This window comes from Triticum dicoccoides, chromosome 5B, assembly GCF_002162155.2.
Source record: "Triticum dicoccoides isolate Atlit2015 ecotype Zavitan chromosome 5B, WEW_v2.0, whole genome shotgun sequence".
Classification (NCBI taxonomy): domain Eukaryota; kingdom Viridiplantae; phylum Streptophyta; class Magnoliopsida; order Poales; family Poaceae; genus Triticum; species Triticum dicoccoides.
The window spans coordinates 344098496-344107237 of NC_041389.1; positions in this window are offsets into that span (position 1 = coordinate 344098496).

An 8742-nucleotide genomic window follows, 5' to 3' on the forward strand; every position below is an offset into this window, starting at 1 on the left:
TGCTTAACGGCTTATAATCGGGACTTCAAAGACGTTTTGAACATCATGGACCATATGAGATGTTCCAGGAGTTGAAGTTAATATTTCAAGTAAATACCCGAGTTGAGAGATATGAAGTCTCCAATAAGTTCTATAGCTAAAAGATGGAGGAGAATCGCTCAACTAGTGAGCATGTGCTCAGATTGTCTGGGTACTTCAATCGCTTGAATCAAGTGGGAGTTAATCTTCCAGATAAGATAGTGATTGACAGAATTCTCTAGTCACCATCACCAAGTTAGTAGAACTTTGTGATGAACTATAATATGCAAGGGAGAACGGAAACGATTCCCAAGCTCTTCGTGATGCTGAAATCGACGAAGGTAGAAATCAAGAAAAACATCAAGTGTTGATGGTTGACAAGACCACTAGTTTCAAGAAAATGGCAAAGGGAAGAAAGGGAACTTCAAGAAGAACGGCAAGCAAGTTGCTGCTCAAGTGAAGAAGCCCAAATCTGGTCCTAAGCCTGAGACTAAGTGCTTCTACTACAAAGGGACTGGTCACTGGAAGCGGAACTACCCCAAGTGATTGGCGGATAAGAAGGATGGCAAAGTGAACATAAGTATATTTGATATGATGTGTACTTTACTAGTGTTTATAGCAACCCCTCAGTATTTGATACTAGTTCAGTTGCTAAGATTAGTAACTCGAAACGGGATTGTAGAATAAACAGAGACTAGTTAAGGGTGAAGTGACGACCCTGATGACGAGCCAAGCAATTGTTTCATACTTTAATAATCTCAAACTCTTTCAACTTCCACGCAATACTTGAGTGTGAGCCATGGACATATCACTATATGTGGAATAGAATGGTGGTTGTGGAGAAGACAAAAAAGGAGAAGATAGTCTCACATCAACTAGGCGTATCAACGGGCTATGGAGATGCCTATTAATAGATATCAATGTGAGTGAGTAGGGATTGTCATGCAACAGATGCACTATAGCTATAAATATATGAAAGCTCAACAAAAGAAAACTAGTGGGGGTGCATCCAACTTGCTTGCTCACGAAGACCTAGGGCATTTTGAGGAAGCCCATCATTGGAATATACAGGCTAAGTTCTATAATGAAAAATTCCCACTAGTATATGAAAGTGACAACATATGAGACTCTCTATCATGAAGATCATGGTGCTATTTTGAAGCACAAGTGTGGAAAAAGAGATAGTAGCATTGTCCCTTCTCTCTTTTTCTCTCATTCTTTTTTTTTCTTTTTTTTTCTTTTTGGCCTTCTCTTTTTTTCTTTTCCTTTTTTTCCTTTTTGGCCTTTCTCTTTTTTTTGTAAAGTCCAAAGTCTCATCCCGACTTGTGGGGGAATCATAGTCTTCATCATCCTTTCCTCACTGGGATAATGCTCTAATAATGAAAATCATCACACTTTTATGGATTTACAACTCAAAGCTAGAACAAGATATGACTCTATGTGAATGCCTCCGGCGGTATACCGGGATATGCAATGAATCAAGAGAGACATGTATGCAGATTATGATGGTGGCTTTGCCACAAATACGATGTCAACTACATGATCATGCAAAGAGCAATATGACAATGATGAAACGTGTCATAATAAATGGAACGGTGGAAAGTTGCATGACAATATATCTCGGAATGGCTATGGAAATGCCATAATAGGTAGGTATGGTGGCTGTTTTGAGTAAGGTATATGGTGGGTGTATGGTACCGGCAAAAATTTGCACCGTGCAAGAGAGGCTAGCAATAATGGAGGGGTGAAAGGGTGCGTATAATCCATGGACTCAACATTAGTTAAAAGAACTCATATACTTATTGTAAAAATTTAGAAGTCATCAAAAACCAAAGCACTACGTGCATGCTCCTAGGGGGATAGATTGGTAGGAAAAGACCATCGCTCGTCCCCGACTGCCACTCATAAGGAAGACAATCAATAAATAAAATTGTGCTCCAACTTCACCACAAAGCGGTTCACCATACGTGCATGCTACGGGAATCACAAACTTCAACACGAGCATTCTTTAAATCCATAATTACCCAACTATCATGACTTTGATATTACTACCTCCATATCTCAAAACAATTATCAAGCATCAAATTGATCATAGCATCCAATTCACTTTCTATGATAGTTTTTATTATACCCAACTTGGATGCTCATCATTCTAGGACCAAATTAAAACCAAAGAAAATACCATGTTGTTCTAAGAGACTCTCAAAATAATACAAGTGAAGCATGAGAGACTAGCAATTTCTATAAAATTAATCCACCACTATGCTCTAAAAGATATAAGTGAAGTACTAGAGCAAAAACTATCAAGCTCAAAAGATATAAGTGAAGCACATAGAGTATTCTAGCAAATTCTAATCAAATAGGCTTCTCCCAAAAGGTGTGTGACAGCAAGGATGATTGTGGTAAAGTAACAAGCAAAGACCAATATAATACACGACGCTCCAAGCAAAACACATATCATGTGGCGAATAAAAATATAGCTCCAAGTAAAGTTACCAATGAACGAAGATGAAAGAGGGGATGCCTTCCCGGGGCATCCCCAAGCTTAGGATTTTGTCTATTCTTGAATATCTTGGGGTGCCTTGGGCATCCCCAAGCTTAGGCTCTTACCACTCTTTATTCCATAGTCCATAAAAGCTTTACCCAAAACTTGAAAACTTCACAACACAAAACTCAACAGGAAATCTTATAAGCTCCGTTAGTGAAAGAAAACAAAACCACCTCATAAGGTACTGAAATGAACTCATTCTTTATGTATTTGGGTGTTAAACCTACTGTATTCCAACTTCCTTATGGTTTATAAACTAATTTATTAGCCATAGATGCATTGAAATAAGCAAACAACACACGAAAAACAGAATCTGTCAAAAACAGAACAGTCTATAGAAATCTGTAACTAACACAAACTTGTGGAACTCTAAAAATCCTACCAAAATATAACGTACTGTAAATTTTTCTTATTGATCAGCAGCAAAAAGAATCAATGCAAAATCTCTTTTCTGTGATTTATTGAATTGTTTCTCGTGAGCGCAAAAGTTTCTATTTTTCATCAGAATCAAATCAACCATCATCATAGTTTATTCTATAGGTTCTACTTGGCACAAACACTAAACAAAAGATAAAAACACATTTAAACAGAAAATAGATGCAAAATTTAACACTAAACAGGAACAAAAACAAAGAACATAAAGAAAATTGGGTTGCCTCCCAACTAGCGCTATCGTTTAACGCCCCTAGCTAGGCATAAAAGCAAGGATAGATCTAACGAGTGTCATCTTTGGCACTTGATTCATAAGTAGCAAGAACGTGATCTCCAGGGATCTTTCCCTTTTTAGTAACGGCCAAACGTTTAGGCAAAAATTCAAGAAATTCATTGGTAGCAAAAGGTTCCTTAATGATAGAGAGACCATTGGGGAGAACACAAATAGATTTGAGGTCCGCGTCTTCCTTACTAGAAGTTTCACCTTTATTTTTAGGAACATAGATGAGCTTGGTGGTTTTTGTAGGGGGTTTTGGGGTATCTTTCATGGGAGAAAAAGCCGAACCTAAGTTGGTAATTATATCTTCAAGTTTACCAATTCTAGCAGAATCAAGATCTATTTTTTCATTAACTATAGGTTCTTTTGCTTTAAGATTTTTTAAGGTAACTCCAACCCTAGATTCATATTGGGTGATAATATTATGAATCTTTTTATCCAAATTTTCAATCAACTCAATAGTGGCAATATCAAGCCGCTGCATAACGTGTTCTAAAGTTAAAACAGTTCCATTAACCAAAAGAGGTTGTGAGCCAAATAAATCTAACATAGCTCTATAAGCATCAAACGTATGGCTACTCATGAAATCATCTCCGGTAGCAATATCAAGAACACATCTATTCCAAGGAGTAATGCCTACATAAAAATTGCGGAGAAGAACGGAAGTGGAAAGCTTCCTAGGAGATTTATATTGGGCATTACAAATTCTATGCCAAGCATCTTTTAAAATTTCTCCCTCCCTTTGCTTAAAATTGAGAATTTCTTGTTCGGGAGAGATAATAAGGATAGGAGGACTAGCCATAATGACGAGGTAAACGAGCAAGCACACGGGCAACGGAAAAAGGCAAGCGGAAAAGAGAGGAGGAGATTGGGAAAGAGAGGGCGAATAAAATGGCAAGGGTGAAGTGGGGGAGAGGAAAACGAGGGGCAAATGGCAAATAATGTAAATGCGAGGGAGATGAGTTTGTGATGGGTACTTGGTATGTCTTGACTTGAGCGAAGACCTCCCCGGCAACGGTGCCAGAAATCCTTCTTGCTACGTCTTGAGCTAGCGTTGGTTTTCCCCGAAGAGGAGAGGGTGATGCAGCAAAGTGTAGCGTAAGTATTTCCCTCAGTTTTTGAGAACCAAGGTATCAATCCAGTAGGAGGATCCTCAAAAGTCCCACGCACCTACACAAACAAACTGAGAACTCGCAACCAATGCAATAAAGGGGTTGTCAATCCCTTCACGGCCACTTGCAAAAGTGAGATCTGATAGAGATAGTATGATAAGATAAATATATTTTTGGTATTTAATAATATAGATGCAAGAAAGTAAAGATGCAAATAAAAGTAGATTGAAAGCAAATATGATAAGAGATAGACCCGGGGGCCATAGGTTTCACTAGAGGCTTCTCTCGAGAGCATAAGTATTACAGTGGGTGAACAAATTACTGTCAAGCAATTGATAGAAAAGCGAATAATTATGACGTTATCTAGGCATGATCATGTATATAGGCATCACGTCCATAACAAGTAGACCGACTCCTACCTGCATCTACTACTATTACTCCACACATTGACCGACTCCTGCCTGCATCTAGAGTATTAAGTTCATAAGAACAGAGTAACGCATTAAGCAAGATGACATGATGTAGAGGGATAAACTCATGCAATATGATATAAACCCCATCTTGTTATCCTCGATGCCAACAATACAATACGTGTCTTGCAACCCTTTCTGTCACTGGGTAAGAACACCGCAAGATTGAACCCAAAGCTAAGCACTTCTCCCATGGCAAGAAAGATCAATCTAGTAGGCCAAACCAAACCGATAATTCGAAGAGACTTGCAAAGATAACTCAATCATACATAAAATAATTCAGAGAAGATTCAATTAATATCCAAAGATAAATCTGATCATAAACTCACAATTCATCGGACCTCAACAAACACACCGCAAAAAGAGTTTACATCGAATAGATCTCCACAAGAGAGGGGGAGAACATTGTATTGAGATGCAAAAAGAGAGAAGAAGCCATCTAGCTAATAACTATGGACCCGTAGGTCTGTGGTAAACTACTCACAACTCATAGGAGGGGCAAGGATGTTGATGTAGAGGCCCTCCATGGTCGATTCCCCCTCCGGCAGAGTGCCGGCGAAGGCTCCAAGATGGGATCTCGCGGATACAGAAGGTTATGGTGGTGGAAATTGTGTTTTGTGGTGCCCCTGGATGTTTTCGGGGTCCGTGGATATATATATATATAGGAGGAAGAAGTACGTCGGTGGATGCCCAAGGGGCCCACGAGACAGGGGGTCGCGCCCTATAGGGGGGGGCGCCCTCCTATCTCATGGGGCCCTCGGAGTTTTCTTGACTTGCACTCCAGGCTCTCCGGATCAGATTTGTTCCAAAAATAACGCTCCCGAAGGTTTCATTCCGTTTGGACTCCGTTTGATATTCCTTTTCTTCGAAATACTGAAATAGGCAAAAAAACAGCAATATGGGCTGGGCCTCCGGTTAGTAGGTTAGTCCCAAAAATGATATAAATGTGTAAAATAAAGCCCATAAACATCCAAAACAGGTAATATAATAGCATGGAACAATCAAAAATTATAGATACGTTGGAGACGTATCAATACCCTAGAAACATCAAGGGGAGCCACGAAACCACTTTTCCACCACCGCAACCTTCTGTACCCGGGAGATCCCATCTTGGGTCCTTTTTCGGCGATCTGTCGGAGGGGGAATCGATCATGGAGGACTTCTACATAAACACCATTGCCTCTCTGATGAAGCGTGAGTAGTTTACCACAGACCTTTGGGTCCATAGTTATTAGCTAGATCGCTTCTTCTCTCTCTTTGATTCTCAATACAATGTTGTCCTCGATGTTCTAGGAGATCTATTCAATGTAATATTCTTTTGCGGTGTGATTGCCGAGATCAGATGAATTGTGGATTTATGAACAAGATTATCTATGAAAATTATTTGGTTCTTCTCTGAATTCTTATATGCATGATTTGATATATTTGCAAGTCTCTTCGAATTATTGGTTTAGTTTGGCCTACTAGATTGATCATTCTTGCAATGGGAGAAGTGCTTAGCTTTGGGTTCAATCTTGCGGTGTCCTTTCCCAGTGACAATAGGGGCAGCAAGGCACCTATTGTATTGTTGCCATCGAGGATAAAAAGGTGGGGTTTATATCATATTGCTTGAGTTAATTCCTCTACTTCATGTCATCTTGGTTAATGTGTTACTCCGTTCTTATGAACTTAATACTCTAGATGCATGCTGGATAGCGGTCGATGTGTGGAGTAATAGTAGTTGATGAAGAATCATTTCGGTCTACTTGACACGGACATGATGCCTATGTTCATGATGATTGCCTTAGATATCTTCATAATTATGCTCTTTTCTATCAATTGCTCGGCAGTAATTTGTTCACCCACCGTAATAAATGTTATCTCGAGAGAAGCGACCAGTGAAACCTATGGCCCCCGGGTTTCTTTTCCATTATATTGCATCTCTTTAAATCTCATTTACTATTTTGCAATCTTTACTTTCCAATCTATACAACAAAAATACCAAAAATATTTACTTTACTATCTCTATTAGATCTCACTTTTGCGAGTGCCGTGAAGGGGTTGACAACCCATTTACCGCATTGGTTGCAAGGTTCTTGATTGTTTGTGCAGATACTAGGTGACCTGTGCGTCGTCTCCTACGGGATTGATACCTTGGTTCTCAAAACTGAGGGAAATATTTATGCTACTTTGTTGCATCAGCTTTTCCTCTTCAAGGGAAAAACCAACGCAAGCTCAAGAGGTAGCAAGAAGGATTTCTGGCGCCGTTGCCAGGGAGACCTACGCCAAGTCAAGACATGATTAGATCTCCCGTCAACTTGCCAATTTCTGACACCGTTGCCGGGGAGATCTTCGCCAAGTCAAGCCATACCAAGTACCCATCATAAACTCTTCACCCTCGCATTACATTATTTGCCATTCAGCTCTTATTTTCCTCTCCTCCACTTCTAAAACGATTTTCAAAAACTTTTGCCTTTTCTTTTCCCCTCTTCCGTTCGTCTCTTCTCGCTTGCTTCTTGTGTGTTCGTTCGTTAGTGTGCTTTGTTGCCATCATGTCGAAAACTGGGGAGGTTATCGTTGAAAAAGATAGTAGTAACGATGGGGGAAACTTTGATGCTTTTGATAATCCTCATGAAGAAACTACTATTTTGCACACTAAAAAGTTCTGGATTGGTAGTGGTAATATTATTGGAAAAGGAGTTATTCAAGATTTCTTTACCTGTGTCGGTGCTTTGCCCACTATGGGTGGGTCTATTTTTCATAGAACTAGTAGTCTTGTAGATGCTATATCTTTGCTCGTATTTGAACTTGAAAGACAATTTATCCACATGCATCCTTGCATACAAAGGATTTTTCTAGAGTTTTCTAATATTGAGCATTCTTCTGTTAAGAGAGCGGCTATCATCTTTCTAGCACGTGAGTTCAGATTTATAATGAAAGAGGCCAATGAAATTTTTGCGCATTATAGGGTGGTTGCTGGTCGTCCTCCCATAGAAGCGATTCTTTTTAATCAAGAAGACATAATGCGTTTATGATCTTTAGATCATGTTGCTTATAATGAAAATCTTAGAAAACGGGTTCCTACCGATGTTCTAGTTGATAGGATTTCTGAATTAATGATAATTTTGCTATTCAGAACAATGGGTTAGGTTTTCCTCTTGAACAAAGGCTCATGACTTTTTTGCCAAAAGAATGCTTCTAATGATGAATTGGTTGTGCAATATGAAGGCCCAAAGGAGGAACCAATTCCTCCCGAGCTTGATCTTGGAGACTTTTCTCCCATTAAATTTAGCCCTTTTGATTAATTTTTATTGCCACAAAGAAAACTTGCTGCTGAACGTAGGGACTACAAAATGATTTTTCGCGATTTGCCCTATCATTATTATGGCTATACCTAGATTTATTCGTGTTTTTATGCCTAGCTAGGGGCGTTAAACGATAGCGCTTGTTGGGAGGCAACCCAATTTTATTTTTGTTCTTTGCTTTTTGCTCTTGTTTAGTAATAAATAATTCATCTAGCTTCTGTTTAGATGTGGTTTTATGTTTTAATTAGTGTTTGTGCCAAGTAGAACCTTTGGGAAGACTTGAGTGAAGTCTTTGCAATCTTGCCGTAAAAACAGAAACTTTTGCGCTCACGAAAATAGCTGTAATTTTTTTACAGAAAAGTGATTTTAGGTTGATTATTTTTTCAGATGATTAATAGACAAATTCCTCACGTCCACCAATTTATTTCAGAATTTTTGGGGTTACAGAAGTATTCGAAAGTTACAGATTGCTACAGACTGTTCTGTTTTTGACAGATTCTGTTTTTCGTGTGTTGTTTGCTTATTTTGATGAATCTATGAGTAGTATCGGGGGGTATGAACCATAGAGAAGTTGGAATACAGTAGGTTTAACACCACTAAA